The sequence below is a fragment of the Olea europaea genome, chromosome 10, assembly GCF_002742605.1.
Source record: "Olea europaea var. sylvestris chromosome 10, O_europaea_v1, whole genome shotgun sequence".
Taxonomy (NCBI): domain Eukaryota; kingdom Viridiplantae; phylum Streptophyta; class Magnoliopsida; order Lamiales; family Oleaceae; genus Olea; species Olea europaea.
The window spans coordinates 37,782,527-37,796,818 of record NC_036246.1 but is presented as its reverse complement, the minus strand read 5'-3'; positions in this window follow the sequence as shown (position 1 = coordinate 37,796,818).

Here is a 14,292-nt window from a genome sequence, read left to right as displayed (position 1 = left end):
TGGAGTCACTTCCAATGGATGTTGGACACCTTGTATGACACAGTGGAAAACTTTCTGAAGTGGTTCAGATAGGGGAATAACACTAAAAAGGGGCTAAATATAATTTATACTTTATTCAAATATTTCGTGAAATCCATAATAATTACATGCTTCTTATTCACATATTTCGCAGAACCATCGGCTTAAAATCACTCCTAGTCGAACACCATAAGTGGCACTTTTTTTTCAATAATCAAATCTAATTTCTCGTGGTACTAATTTTTTTTTTTAATTAATAGAATGTGTAATCTAATGTGTCAATTTATTCAGTGCTAATGTTATATGCTGGCTTTTTAGTTTGAAATTATATGCATAATAATTAGTTGTTGATTTGGCAGCGGAAATCGGTGCAAAATGGGACAGCTGATATGCGTTTCTCTTTTATAATCTAAACAAGTGGGAAAAGGCTATCCCCACTTTCAATATAATTAACATCATATTTATATATTAGTTCCTTAACTTTAGACATATTCAGAAATTGTCTCTAAATTTTAAATTGTCTATATTTAGTCATTGGATTTTATAATTTTTATCCTGCACAAACTAACAGCGAAGTTGATTTGACTTACAATACGCTTATGTAGTATAATCGTAGATATTAACCGTCCAACTAGATGGTGTTTATTACAAAAATTTATTTATCCCGAGTTCCGACCTTATCTATTTTATGTTGTTTGATGATTCTGATGGATAACAGATAGGGGTATCAATTTGGCTCATCGACTTGGGTGTCCTGATGGATAATAGATAGAGGTGTCAATTTAGCTTGCTGACTTAGGCGGCCCATGTTTCAGGTCAGGAAAAGTTAGAGTCGACTCTCTGCCCGAACCAGCCAATGTTACGGGTAATTTTCGGCCCGTAACAAACTGAGCCTTAAAAAAATAATAAATAAATAAAATCTGCAAAACTTAAAAATAATAATAATAATTGCCTTGTTGTACCGCTGTCTTAGTGTAGCTACTTACTACTTATAGCTGGCAGCTATAATAAAAAAAGAAGAAGAATAAGAAGAAAAAAAGCAAGCTGGCTCTGCTCGATAAAGTCCAAGCCGAAAGTTCGGGTTAAACCTAGATTTTTTGCTTGGGCCAAAAAAATTTCGAACCATTTTTACAAATTCGAAACTCGAGTTCGATTCAATTCGTTGACATCCCTAATAATGTGTTATGTTTAAAGGAGTCACATATGGATTCTTTGAACAATTAACGTTCATGCTCAAGCAACAAAAGCATGTTGCAAGCTAAATCTGACTCGACACTAGTTTATGTGGACAGAATTGATAGTATTATAAAAGTTTAGTGGTTAAGTATTGATGATTTGAAGTTTACCTACCTTTTGCCAGCTTGTCAATGAATTGAGGTACGAACCAATCCTTTAACCCTGTTTACATATAATGTTACTAATATTCAATTACATTCACGACAGATTAATGGCTGACATTCTAAATAGGATAGATATTGTGGAATATTACGTATTTATGCAATCAAACAGGCTGTCATCAAAGCTGAGATTTATTTAAATTCTTATTCAACTGCATTTTTGTGTCAAACATGATTCATTTTTGTGCTACTTAAAATATGAATTTAATTTCTATTATTCATTTACGCAGTCAATCAATCATTTGAGACAATTTTAAAAAAGAATCATGGAGAAGAAAAAGAAATTTCAGAATGCCCAGAACAAAAAGAAAAAGATGAAGCCAGTAATTCCAGACTTTCAGATGGAGACGAAGATCCACAAGATGAAGGATACAATAATTCAGACAGTGGAATATCATTTTCATCAGTGACACGCCACAATCTTAATATGTGATATAGATCTTCAATGATGCATAACAAAACAAAACTGAAGAAAGAAAAGATAGAAGACCTTTTATCATTATACTGTAGACTTTTAGAAAAAAGCTCTATTATTAGAGAAGGTGTCGGGACTTTAACATGTAATAAGATGTTTAGAAAATAAATGTGTAGAATTACAAATTCAAAAACAACTTAAAAAGACAGATTATAAATTCTGTAAAGATATTTTTATCTCACAAACTTATAGAGCCTCTAGTTCAAGAAAAAACAAATATAGTAATAAAGAAAGAAAGAATAAAAGACTTTTTAAAAAAAGATATTTTCTTAGAAAATCCAATAAAAGAAAACCATATTTAGATGAAAAAAGACATGTGAGGAAATTTAAACCAGAAAGAACTTATAAAAATAGACTTAGTTATTATGTTTGCAATAGTAATGAACATTTATCTAAGATTTGTCCAAAAAGAATAAATAATTATGATAAGAAAAGTACATTAATAGAATGCATTAATGAAGATCTAATACAATTAGATGAATATATCTCAAATAAAGAATCCATTTATAGCATTATATCAATAGAAGATAAAAATTTAGAAGAAAATAAAGAATCTGATTATGAAATAATAGATGAATTCTCTAATATAAGATTACAAGAAAAATCAGAATCAGAAGAAGAACTAAATTTAATGAATAACGTAATTATAGAATGTTTACATAATTGACAAAAATATAAAGGAGCAGATAATATAGCTTGCTATTTATGTAATTGGTATCCGGTAAGAAAACTTATAGCCAAATGCTTAGAATGCTATAAAGAAGCATGTATAAAATGTTTAGAAGAAAAGAATCTTATTGAAAAAGAAGAAGTCAATTCAGAAATTTTAAAAGAAAAAATTGAAATTTCAGAGATAAAAATTCTTATAAAAAGAATTGAAAGCTTAGAAGAAATGCAAAAATTTATAATAAATAAGATAGAAATGTTAGAATATAATAATAAAGGAAAAACAAAAGAAATAGAAGAACAAAGTGAAGGTATAGAATATAAAGAAAAAGAATATGTTTAGGTAATATGTAATTTAGAAAAATTTAAAAGTATTAAGGTAAAATGTTATATAAGAATAGAACAATATAAAATAAAATGTCTAGGTTTAATAGACTCAGGATGTAGCAATTGTATCATTAATAAAAAATTAATTCCAAAACAATATATAACATATTCGGATAAACCAATAGAAGCACAACAAATGGATGGAGAACTTTATACTTATACAGAATTATTACAATCAAATAGTAAGATTAGTTTTGAGACAAATTGTGGTAGAAGTATAGAATATACCCTACCAAAAGAATACATACATTATTTACGCCAACACAAACTACTTATTTTCCATCAGAGTGCGTAGAGAAGCGTGGTGGTAGTAGCAGCAGTAACAGTTGTAAGTGTGAAAAAGAAAGAGAATGTCAACTAATAGAAGACAATCTAGAGGAAATAAATTCTAAAATTCCAGAAGAAGAAGAAGATAATTTAGATTTTGGAACTATAGAATTAATTGATAATGAAAAGATTTATGATATGTTAATAACAGAACAAGAAATAGAAAATTTAATTTCTAGATTAGAAAAGATGAAAATAATAGGAAAAAATGTTTTAAAATACTGGGAGAAAGATAAAATATTATGTGAATTAAAAATCAAGAATTCAGAATACATAATTAAAACTAGAAAATAGAAGCAACAAATTTATATTTAGAAGATTTTAAAACACATATAAAAGAACTCTTGGAATTAGGGGTAATCAGAAAATCAGATAGTCTTCATAGATTAGCAGCCTCTATAGTTAGAAAACATTCAGAAATAGTCAAAGGAAAAAGTAGAATGGTCATTAATTATAAAAGACTTAATGATAATACTATAGATGATACTTATAATATACCAGATAAGACAATTTTAATAAATAAAATCCAAAACTGTAAAATTTTTAGTAAATTTGATTTAAAGTCAGGATTTTGGCAAGTAAAAATGCATCCAGAAAGTATTAAGTGGACAGCTTTTACCTGTCCAGAAGGACATTTTGAATGGCTAGTAATGCCATTTGGAATTAAGAATGCACCAAGTATTTTCCAAAGAAAAATGGAAAGTATTTTTAATAGACATAGTAAGTTTGTAATAGTATACATAGATGATATTTTAGTATTCAATAAAAATAAACAAGAACATAGAGGACATTTACAAATAGTATTCTCAGAATTCATTAAACATGGTTTAATAATTAGTAAAAAAAAATGATTTTATTTAAAAAATTTATAGATTTCTTAGGAGTTAATATAGGAGAAGGTAAGATTACGTTACAACCACATATTGCTAAGAAAGCTTTAGAATTTTCAGATAAACTAGAAGATTTGAAACAAATCCAGAAATTTTTAGGATTAGTAAATTATGCTAGACCATTTATAAAAGATTTAGGAAAAGTAGCAGGACCTTTATATGCAAAGACATCTCCTACAGGACAAAGATTTTTTAATCAAGAAGATATAAAATTAGTCTAACAAATAAAAGAAAAGATAAAAACTCTACCAGAACTGGCTATGTCATTAGATTCAGAATATCTAATTATAGAAACAGATGGAAGTATGACAGGATGGGGAGCTATATTAATATGCAAACCTAATAAATATACTGATAAAAGTACAGAAAGAATTTGTAGGTATAATAGTGGAAACTATAAAGAAAAAAGAAAATTTAAGTAGCATAGATGCATAATTATTAGCTATAAATTATGCATTAGATAGCTTTGAATTGTTTATTATATCTAAGAAAGAAATAACTATAAGAATAGACTGTGTAGCCATAGTTTCTTTTGTTAATAAAATGAAAATAGACTAAAAAAGAAGTAGTAGAAGAAAGTGGTTAAACTTTATAGATAGAATCACAAATACATGAATTAATATAGAATTTGAGCATATTAAAGGTAGTGATAATAAGGCGGCAGATATATTAAGTAAAATAATAATAGATAGAAATTATTAAATTTTTTTAACATAATTTCTTTATACAGATGACAAGACCAAGGCCTATAAGATCAGGAATTCTACCTGGGAATTCATTTGCATCAAGACTTTTACCACAAACTCCATTTAATTAAAACAGACCAATGTTACAAGACAGACTAAGGTTTGGAAACCAAGAACTTATAGTTTTTCCCAATAGTAATATTTCTTTTAAAATTTTACCTCATATTTTTCTATCTAAAGAAGAAAAATGTATTTTAGATAACTTATGGATTTCTTATAATAAGAACCCAAAAGATCAAAAATATTTTCTTGCATGTATGAATGCATTGTCAGAACATTTTAGTCAGAACAAGCAAATATTTAAATTTTATGTTGTTATTAAAGGAAAGACTCCGAGAATTTTTCATTCTTGGATAGAAGTTTTAGACTGTATTAAAAATTTTTCAGACCCTTTTTATAAAGGTTTCACGAATTTTCAAGAAGCATTAGATGTAGCAAGACAACAGATAGGAATAAATTTTTATTTATCTTCTTCTCTAAAGAATTACTCTGATCCTTCATTAGACTTCTCTCCAAGTAAAAACCAGAATATTTTCTGCCAACATTGTGAGTGTATGCAGAGAAATTACAAAGTTATCAATGAAACCAACCAGAATCTTTCACTAGAAAGAACCCAACTCCAAAAGAAAGTGGCTCAATTGGAAAAAGAGATTTTGGATCTAAAAGTCCATTATCCAACAGGTACTATGGAGCCCAAGAAGTCCATAGCTAGTCCAGCCCAAACGGTAGCTGGTAAAGACTTATCAAATCCGTTAAAGGCTGTGGACTTAACAAAAGCCCAACAGACTCAGGGGACTGTTGATTCCTCTACTAAATTAGATAATCAGACTCAGTAGATTGATAAATCTGCTACAGAAAAGGGTAAAGAAATTTGGGATCTTTTAGGACAGCCCAGTGGAAAATTTGATTATCTAGTCAAATACAGTCCACCAGATCATTTTTCTCCAGAACATTTTTCAAATAATCCAGAATTTTCACAAGCCCAAGAAATTCAATCCAGTAAAGGAAAAGAAAAAATGTTAGCCCAAGATAGTCAAGACTGTTTATTTCTTCAAGAATCACAAGATCCTAATCCAGATACTGTTTCTTTAGAAAATATTTTTGAAAAAATTGAAGAATTTCAGAAGCAATCCAAAAAAGATGAAGGAACTTCTTCCAGAAAAAAGAAAAAGATTAAGAAGAAGAAAAATGATGAAGGATTGAAAGAACAAATTAGAGAAGCAGTCAATCAAGCATTTGAGACAATTTTAAAAAAGAATCATGGAGAAGAAAAAGAAATTTTAGAATGCCCAGAACAAAAAGAAAAAGATGAAGCCAGTAATTCCAGACTTTCAGATGAAGACGAAGATCCACAAGATGAAGAATACAATAATTCAGACAGTGGAATGTCATTTTCATCAGTGGCACGCCACAATCTTGATACGTGATACAGATCTTCAATGATGCATAACAAGACAGAACTGAAAAAAGAAAAGAAGAAAAGATAAAAGACCTTTTATCATTATACTGTAGACATTTAGAAAAAAGCTCTATTATTAGAGAAGGTGTCGGGACTTTTTGAAAAAGAAAAGATTCCCATTTGAATTTTTAGACATTTGATAGGCTTTTTTGTAAAGTTGATGGAAATCTTGTAAAATAAAAATTTCCAACTGTAGACCTTTAGAAATTTTAGCAAAAAGACATAGAAATTTTTACCATTTGTCAGAATGGCTAGAAGTTTCTCGGTGAAACGAGTGCCTTCCTCAGGGGTAGTTTAGACCTTTTGCTCCCAAAAATTTTTCTATTTAAGGAATGAGTTTCATTTGGTATAGGCAGAAGTTTACAACCTGTGTACTCTCTGCTATCCAAAAAACTTTTAAAACCCTTTCTTCAGAAAAATTCTCAATCCAAAAAATATTGTATAGCTGAAGCATCTTTGTGAATATTTAAGGTATTCTTGTATTATATTAAGTTTATTTTAGAACTTTAGGGACTTCCCGAAAGGGAAATCCTTAGTTGTAAATCTCTTTAAAGATGAATTTATAAATCCCTGATTTATATTTTACTCTTTTATGTTTATATTTTTTAAGTAAATATTTGTTATGTTCATCATTTCATCCTATACATATAATAAAAGCATAACTTGATTTCTAGAAGCCATACTGCTTTTAGGTTAATCCTGAGTGACCCAAATGAGTGAAAATTTTTGGTCGGAGTGAGCCTTTTGATGTTTTCTAGAGATGCTGGGGAAAGAGAAAAAATTAATCTAAGAATTTTGTAAGGGAGTGCCACGGGTAACCTTATAAAAAGAAATCAGGTTCAAGTTTATATGTCATAGGTGATGGAAAAAAAAGGAGGGATTTATATATGACTCTTAAGAAGGATTTATAGAAAACTAAGGAGAGTACTGAGTAGGATTAAAGTTATTAAAAGTTAAAAGTTTGAACAAAACAGCCTATTAAAACAACAGTCCATTAACAACAGCTTATTAAAACAGCATAACCCCCCCCATTTGGTATCAGAGCAAAAAAGGAAGTAGTGATCGGGATAGGAAAAAATAGCTTATGATATTAGAACTAACTGGTATAAGAGATAACTTGTTAACTTACCAAGTAAAATATAGTATAGATATTTGTGGTTATTTTGAAGAAGATAATATTGTAGGAACATATTATAAAGAGTAAACTGAAATTTTAGAAACTTTAAGAATTATTAAAGATTTACCTGTTGAATGAAGAGAAAATATTATGAAGAAAATTTTAGTAGAAGAATATAGTCATATTTTTATAACAGAGAGAATCTCTTACGATTTAGAACTCTGGATATAAATAGAAAGCTTGAATATTTAGACTTAGATTTAAGGAACACTAGTAAAAAAGTACAAACTATTGATAATAATATAATCAAGTGTAATTTAAACAATAAGCATAAATTACATAGTTTATTTTCAGAAGATCCAAGTCAGAATTGTTTATTAGATCTAATTATAAATTTATCAAAAAATTTAGAATTAGAAAATAAAAAGCAAAATAGTTATCTAGAAATTATAAAAGAAAATATTATAACCAGAAATCAAGAGATTAAAAATATAAAAGAATCTTTAGATTATATTAAAAATCAAAATTTAAGTATTCTAGAAAAACTTGTTAAATTAGAAAAAATACCATCTAAAGTAGATTTAACAGAAATAAAAAGAATTTTAGATTCTAATAAATCTAAAGAAATAGAAATAGGATCTACATCAAGTGTAGAAAAAGACCTAAAATCATTAACAAATACATTAGAAAAATTAAGTTTTAAAGAAACAGGAAAAGAAAAGGTAACTAGGAAATTACCTAAAGAATACAAATTTCTAAGATGAATACAAATCCTTTCCTAGGAAGATCTAGAACAATAAATGAAGAAGCATCTACATCTAGACATAATATTTCAAGTATAAGCAGAAATATAATAGAAAGAGTTTTAAATAGACCAGTACAATATAAACAAAATATAGAAGAAATTATAGATCCTCAACAAGATTATTTAAAATTTCAGACTAATGGATTAAGAATTCTTAACCCATAAATATTATATAATAGAGGAATTTTTGAAACAAAAACACAATTTTTCAGACATAGTAGAGAAGTATCTGTTCAGTGTATAGGAAACCAAGTAAGAAAATTAAATTTAATATCAGAAGATTCTAAGAGAGAATTAAAAAAGAAAAACTTTAGATTTATGCATTTAGGATTAATAGTTATAGGAATAAAAAGATTAATGAGAAAAAAATTAGGATGTAAGGTTTTAGTTACTATATATGATGAAAGAATTAATAATATAGATAAAAGCATAATTGCTAGTACAGAAGTAGATATGAATAATAATAATGGTATAATTTATTGTAATCCAGATTTTTTATTAACTATTAAAGATTTTTCAGATAAAATTAAAATAGGAATTCAAACAAAAAGATATGAAGAAGTAGAAAGTGGTGATAATTTATTAATTAGTATATGATTTTTAGGAAGATGTTCAACTAATTCTCAGACAAAATATAAAATTTATATAGATAAAAGTAGTGAATCTAATGAGTAGTAAAGGAATTAATATGCTTAAATCTAAAGAATATTCATCAGAACAACTAGCAGGATTAGAATGGGATATGGATAAATTTTTAGAAAATCAAGAAACAATTATAGCACAACAGGAAGCATTAACTTATAAAGATATCCATAGAAGAACTATTTTAAGATTTTTAGATTACAATCAAGTACAAAGGCAGAATGATTTTGAAGAAGAAACCAATCCTGAGGAAGAACAAAATAAACCATTTCAAAATAAGTTCATATAGAACTAATAGATGAAGAAATTGATAGAATAATTTATCCAAAAGAATTAGGAATGAATTTAGATAATAAAAAATTATTAGAATTAGAAGACCAAATGTATCTTAATAAGACAATTACAAAATCTGAATACTTATATTATGATCAAGAACAAAATATAAGAATAGGAATTATTAAAGAAGATAATAATTCAGATAATTCGGATCTTGGCTATATAAAAGAACTTATGGAAGATTCTAATACATATAGAACCTTTAGTGATACTCCTTTTGATAGAACAATTAAACATGAAGCAATGGTTTATGGTGGAGGATTTCCCCCAAGAGGAGCTTATCCTTTATATAATAATACAGAAGGAAAATATATAGTAAGAGGAAGTGAATGACCCTTAGAAAAGAAAATAGAATTCCAATCAGATCATAAAGCACAAATTTTAAATATTACAACACATGACCCACAAACATGGAATAATGTAATAGATGTATGGAATAATACTATAATAGGACATTATATTAGAAATTTTCAAGAAATGGAAGCTTTAGATATGTATAGATACTTAGAAACATTTTTAGGAGAAAGTGTAAAAGTTATGTGGGAAGCATTTAAATTAGAAAAGAAAGAAGAATTTGAACAATTAGTTAATATGAGAAGTAATCCTTATAATTTTGTTAATAAAATACAAATATTAATAACAGGTGTAGACCCAAATTCAGGACATATGAGTATACAAAGAAAAACTATGAGAGATTTAGAACAACTTAGTCTTTATATATGGACTAAAGGAAGATATGTTAAGAATTTTTTAAATGAATATCATTATTTAACCTCAATATCAGGAAATACATTTAATCAAGAAATTGGTAATAAATTGTTTCATAAATTACCAGGACAATTAGGACTAGAAATCACAGATAAATGGAATAATCTACTAGCAATAAAGGAAGAACCAGAAAAACAATGGAGTATATATATATATATATATATATATATATATATATATCTTTCAAGGTGAAACTTCAAAAGATTTCAAGTCTCATCACAAAATCGCTCATCACTATCTTAAAAATTGAGATAAATTAAGGAAATACAAGGGATAATAGGACATGATTAACTAGTCATATTTCAAATAGGAAACAATAAATTACTCCATTTTCTTAATTTATCTCAATTTTGAAGATAGTAATGAGCGATTTTGTGCTGAGAACTTGAAATCTTTAGAAGATTCAACTCGAACAAATTTTATTTTATTTTATTATTACTATTATTTTTATTTTTATTTATTTATTTATTTATTTATTTTGATTCGTTGAGAGGTTTGGGGTGCGTGATAGTTTATTTATGATTGTAATATTTTTTTTATAGTGGAATATTGGTTTTCTTAGATTTTGGAGTTTTTTCGTATTTTTTTTATTCTATATTTATATTTCTCTATTCTATTTGATATTTTTGTCGGAAGAATATCTTGAGGAGTGGATCAAACATTTAGTCTAGACTCCAAACACGAAGTTTTAAAGTTGTTAGAGGCAATTTTACAATAATGTCATGTTGGGATAGTATATAAAAAATCAAAGATGGAAATTACATAGTGAAATTAACGTAGAAGCCTACTTTTAAAGATTGCATTTCAAAAATTAGAATGGTAGTTTACATATAAAAAAATCAGATGATAATATAATTTTTGATATTAAATAATATTATAATAAAATTCGATTAATTATATACTCACACCCCAAACCCTAATATCCATTTTTCTTTCATTATTTTCTGGTCAATTCTCTACTCTCTACTCTACCTCTCCTTCTCTCTATCTCTCTACCACACCGAGCAACATCGTCGACAGTTGTCAGCACAAATCGAGCAGCGCGCCACCGTTGCGATGGCATCCCTGTAGTGATATGCTATTGGGGTTAGATTGTTGGTGCAGTTGGACTCGATGCGTTTGTGGGTGGTGGCAGTGTTATGATGGCAAAGGCGCCTCGAGCAGTGATTCGTGGTGGTGATGGTTTTTGCTAGTGGTGGTAGTGGATTTGGCGGCTACGGGTTTTGTTGGACCGACAATGGATTTGACGGTGGTGTGCAATACGATGTGGTGGTTGTGTGCGTTGGGGAGAGAGTTTATGATGTAATACATTACAACTACAATTAATAGTTTCTCACTACAATTATGTTTTATCTTTTCAATTATGTTATCTTTTTATTTTTTTGTATAGTTGTGATAGGACTTTTATCTTTTATTTGATTAGGATTATAGTTTCAATTTCATAATACTATTGCAAGTAGGGAATAACCTTACCTATAAATATAAGAGTACTATACAATTTTTACAAGAATCAATCATTATTTAATCAATATGAAAGCAAGTTATTCCAATATTCTTTATAGTTTATTACATACTTCTTATTACAAGAATTTCATAATGCTTCCGCACCAAAATTGGTATCAGAGCAAGGAAATTGCTTTAATCTGATAGCTGACAATGGTCCTGGTGACAGTTGAACTGTTGATGACAAACGGAGGTTCGACAAACTCGAACAACGAATCAAGAGGATCGACGAAACCCTTCATAACATCAAGCAGATGATGGTAGCGTTGAGTCTTGAAGGAGTCGCGAGCCCATGAGGAAGCAAGCTGGTAAGAATTTGCAGACTTTAACAGCTATAAATGGTGGTTGCTTCAACTATCTTAAAACACGACAATAGGTGGCTAGAGAATTTTCTTGAGTCCTTGTTAAGTTTGAATACACGCAAGTTATTAAGGATTCTATGACGATTTATGGAGAAGATATAAAAGAGTCCAGTTTGAAGTGTAAGAAGATTTTTAGAACACGATGTACCATCAACAATAAAGTATGCAAAGTGATAATAAATCATGAAAATAGTGAGAACTTGGTATCCAAAGCATTAGTGGAAGTTTTAATTTAAAGACTGAAAAATATTCATCTTCCTATCAAGTTTCACATGGTAAAAGGGGGCAAGAAATGCAATACATGGAGGTACACAAAATTTCACTTTCTCTTGGAAAAATACTACAAAGATGAGATTGTATGTAACTTAGTAGAGATGGACGATTGTCATGTACTCTGAGGACAACCATGATACTGTAATGTAGATGCCACTTACAAACGTTGAGATAATAAGTATATATTTTGATGGTATGATAAGAAGATTGTTTTGGTAGCATATGAAAAGCAATTTGTGAGTACTAGTGTAAATAATGAGAAAAAGGTCCACAAGGTAGATGATGAGGTTAAATAAGCCATAATTCAAGATAATCGAAATGTTACTATCAGTAATACTACAACAGAAAAAGAAAAGCATGTGCAAGTTGAAAACTCAAAACCTAGTGATCCCTTATACATGGAAATTAACAACAAAAATAAGCGTAAAGATGAAAAACATTCATGTGAAATTACAATTGAAAATCCCAAGATTGAGCTGCACTTTGATGATGAACTAGTTGAAGTTCAGAATTTTCCAACAAGAGATGAGAGAATTAAAATTTTCCACCACGGAGGAATCAAAGGTGAGGCGTGTCAAATTGATAATAAAAATTTTGTTGACCTTTTCTACAATTTCAGTGCCAATAAATTGCATGAGAATAAGGAAAATACTGACAATGAGGATTGAGTTTTTGTACCAATTTTTTTATATTGAAGAAAGTATCACTAGATATTATAGTAAAAGATGAAAAGTGTGAAGAATCGAAAATAACATCAATGGTTTTTATGAAGATGGACTCAAGGATGAGAAATCAAACCATGCTTCATTTATGAAGCAATATTGCATAGGGATTATCTGTGCTTCAAACAATGGAATTGGAGAATATAACATTTATCGAGCACATCAAAAAATAGAAATTCCTTCAATATCAGTACTTGAATATTTTCCTCCCGGTTGATTGATTTTCTTTTCTTCAACCAAACTCGAGGACGAGTTTTTCTTCGAGTGGAGGGGATTGATGCAGTACATCATAACTACAATTAATAGTTCCTTACTATAATTATGTTTTTATCTTTTCTAGGTGTTTATTGTCTCAATTATGTTTATCTTTTTAGTTTTCTTGTATAGTTGTGATAAGACTTTTATATTCTATTTGATTAGAATTATAGTTTAAATTAGTTTCAATTTTCTGATACTATTGGAAGTAGGAAATAATATTGTCTATATATATAAGACTATTGTACACTTTTTACAACAATTAATCATTATTCAATCAATATCAAAGCAAGTTATTCTAATATTCTTCTTAGTTTATTATATAATTCTTATTACAAGAATTTTATAACGCTTTCGCACCAGTTTATGACCATTTATTTTGGCGGCCATGGTGGTCCAGTCAATAGTGTTCAATGGTGGCACAAGCGACGGTGTTCAACGATGGTGCAGGTGATGGTATAGATGGTGGTGTAGGTGTTGTGGAAATGGTGGTTGTAGTGGTCACGGTGGTGCAATTGATTTGTTTGAGATGGTGAAATTCGTGGTGTTGATATCGGTTGTCGAGAGCCAGTGGTGGTGGTGGTCTAGTGGCTGTGGTTTGTCGAAGAAGTGTTCACAAATTATTTGGCTGATTGTAACCAATAAATTAATTAATGTATGTCCAATAAATAATATGTAACCAATATCAGCAAATAATGTGTGACCTAAAAATGTGTTATATTGTGACCAATAATTTAATAACTTGTTACTTAAAATTATTGCGACTTATTAATTTGATATTGTGTGACCATTAAAGAAGTTGACTTATAAAAAAAAAATTGTGACCAAAGAATAATATGTCAAATGTTAATTTGATAAATTTTTGATCGAGAAATAAGTTTGTGACCTATAAAATTTGTAATTTGTGACGAGTAAAAATTTATGACCAATTAATTTGATAATTTGCAACCAAATTATGCAAAATTGTGACCTCAATATGTTTAATTAATAAGATATACTTTTATTTAATTATTTCATAAATAAAATTTAATAAATGTATGATTTTTGAAGTTTTAAACCTTGTTTCTTAATTTTGAAATAACTTATACTTACTCTCTTAGATATGAAATTTTCCCAATTACATATTAAGAGCTTGTTTGTCACC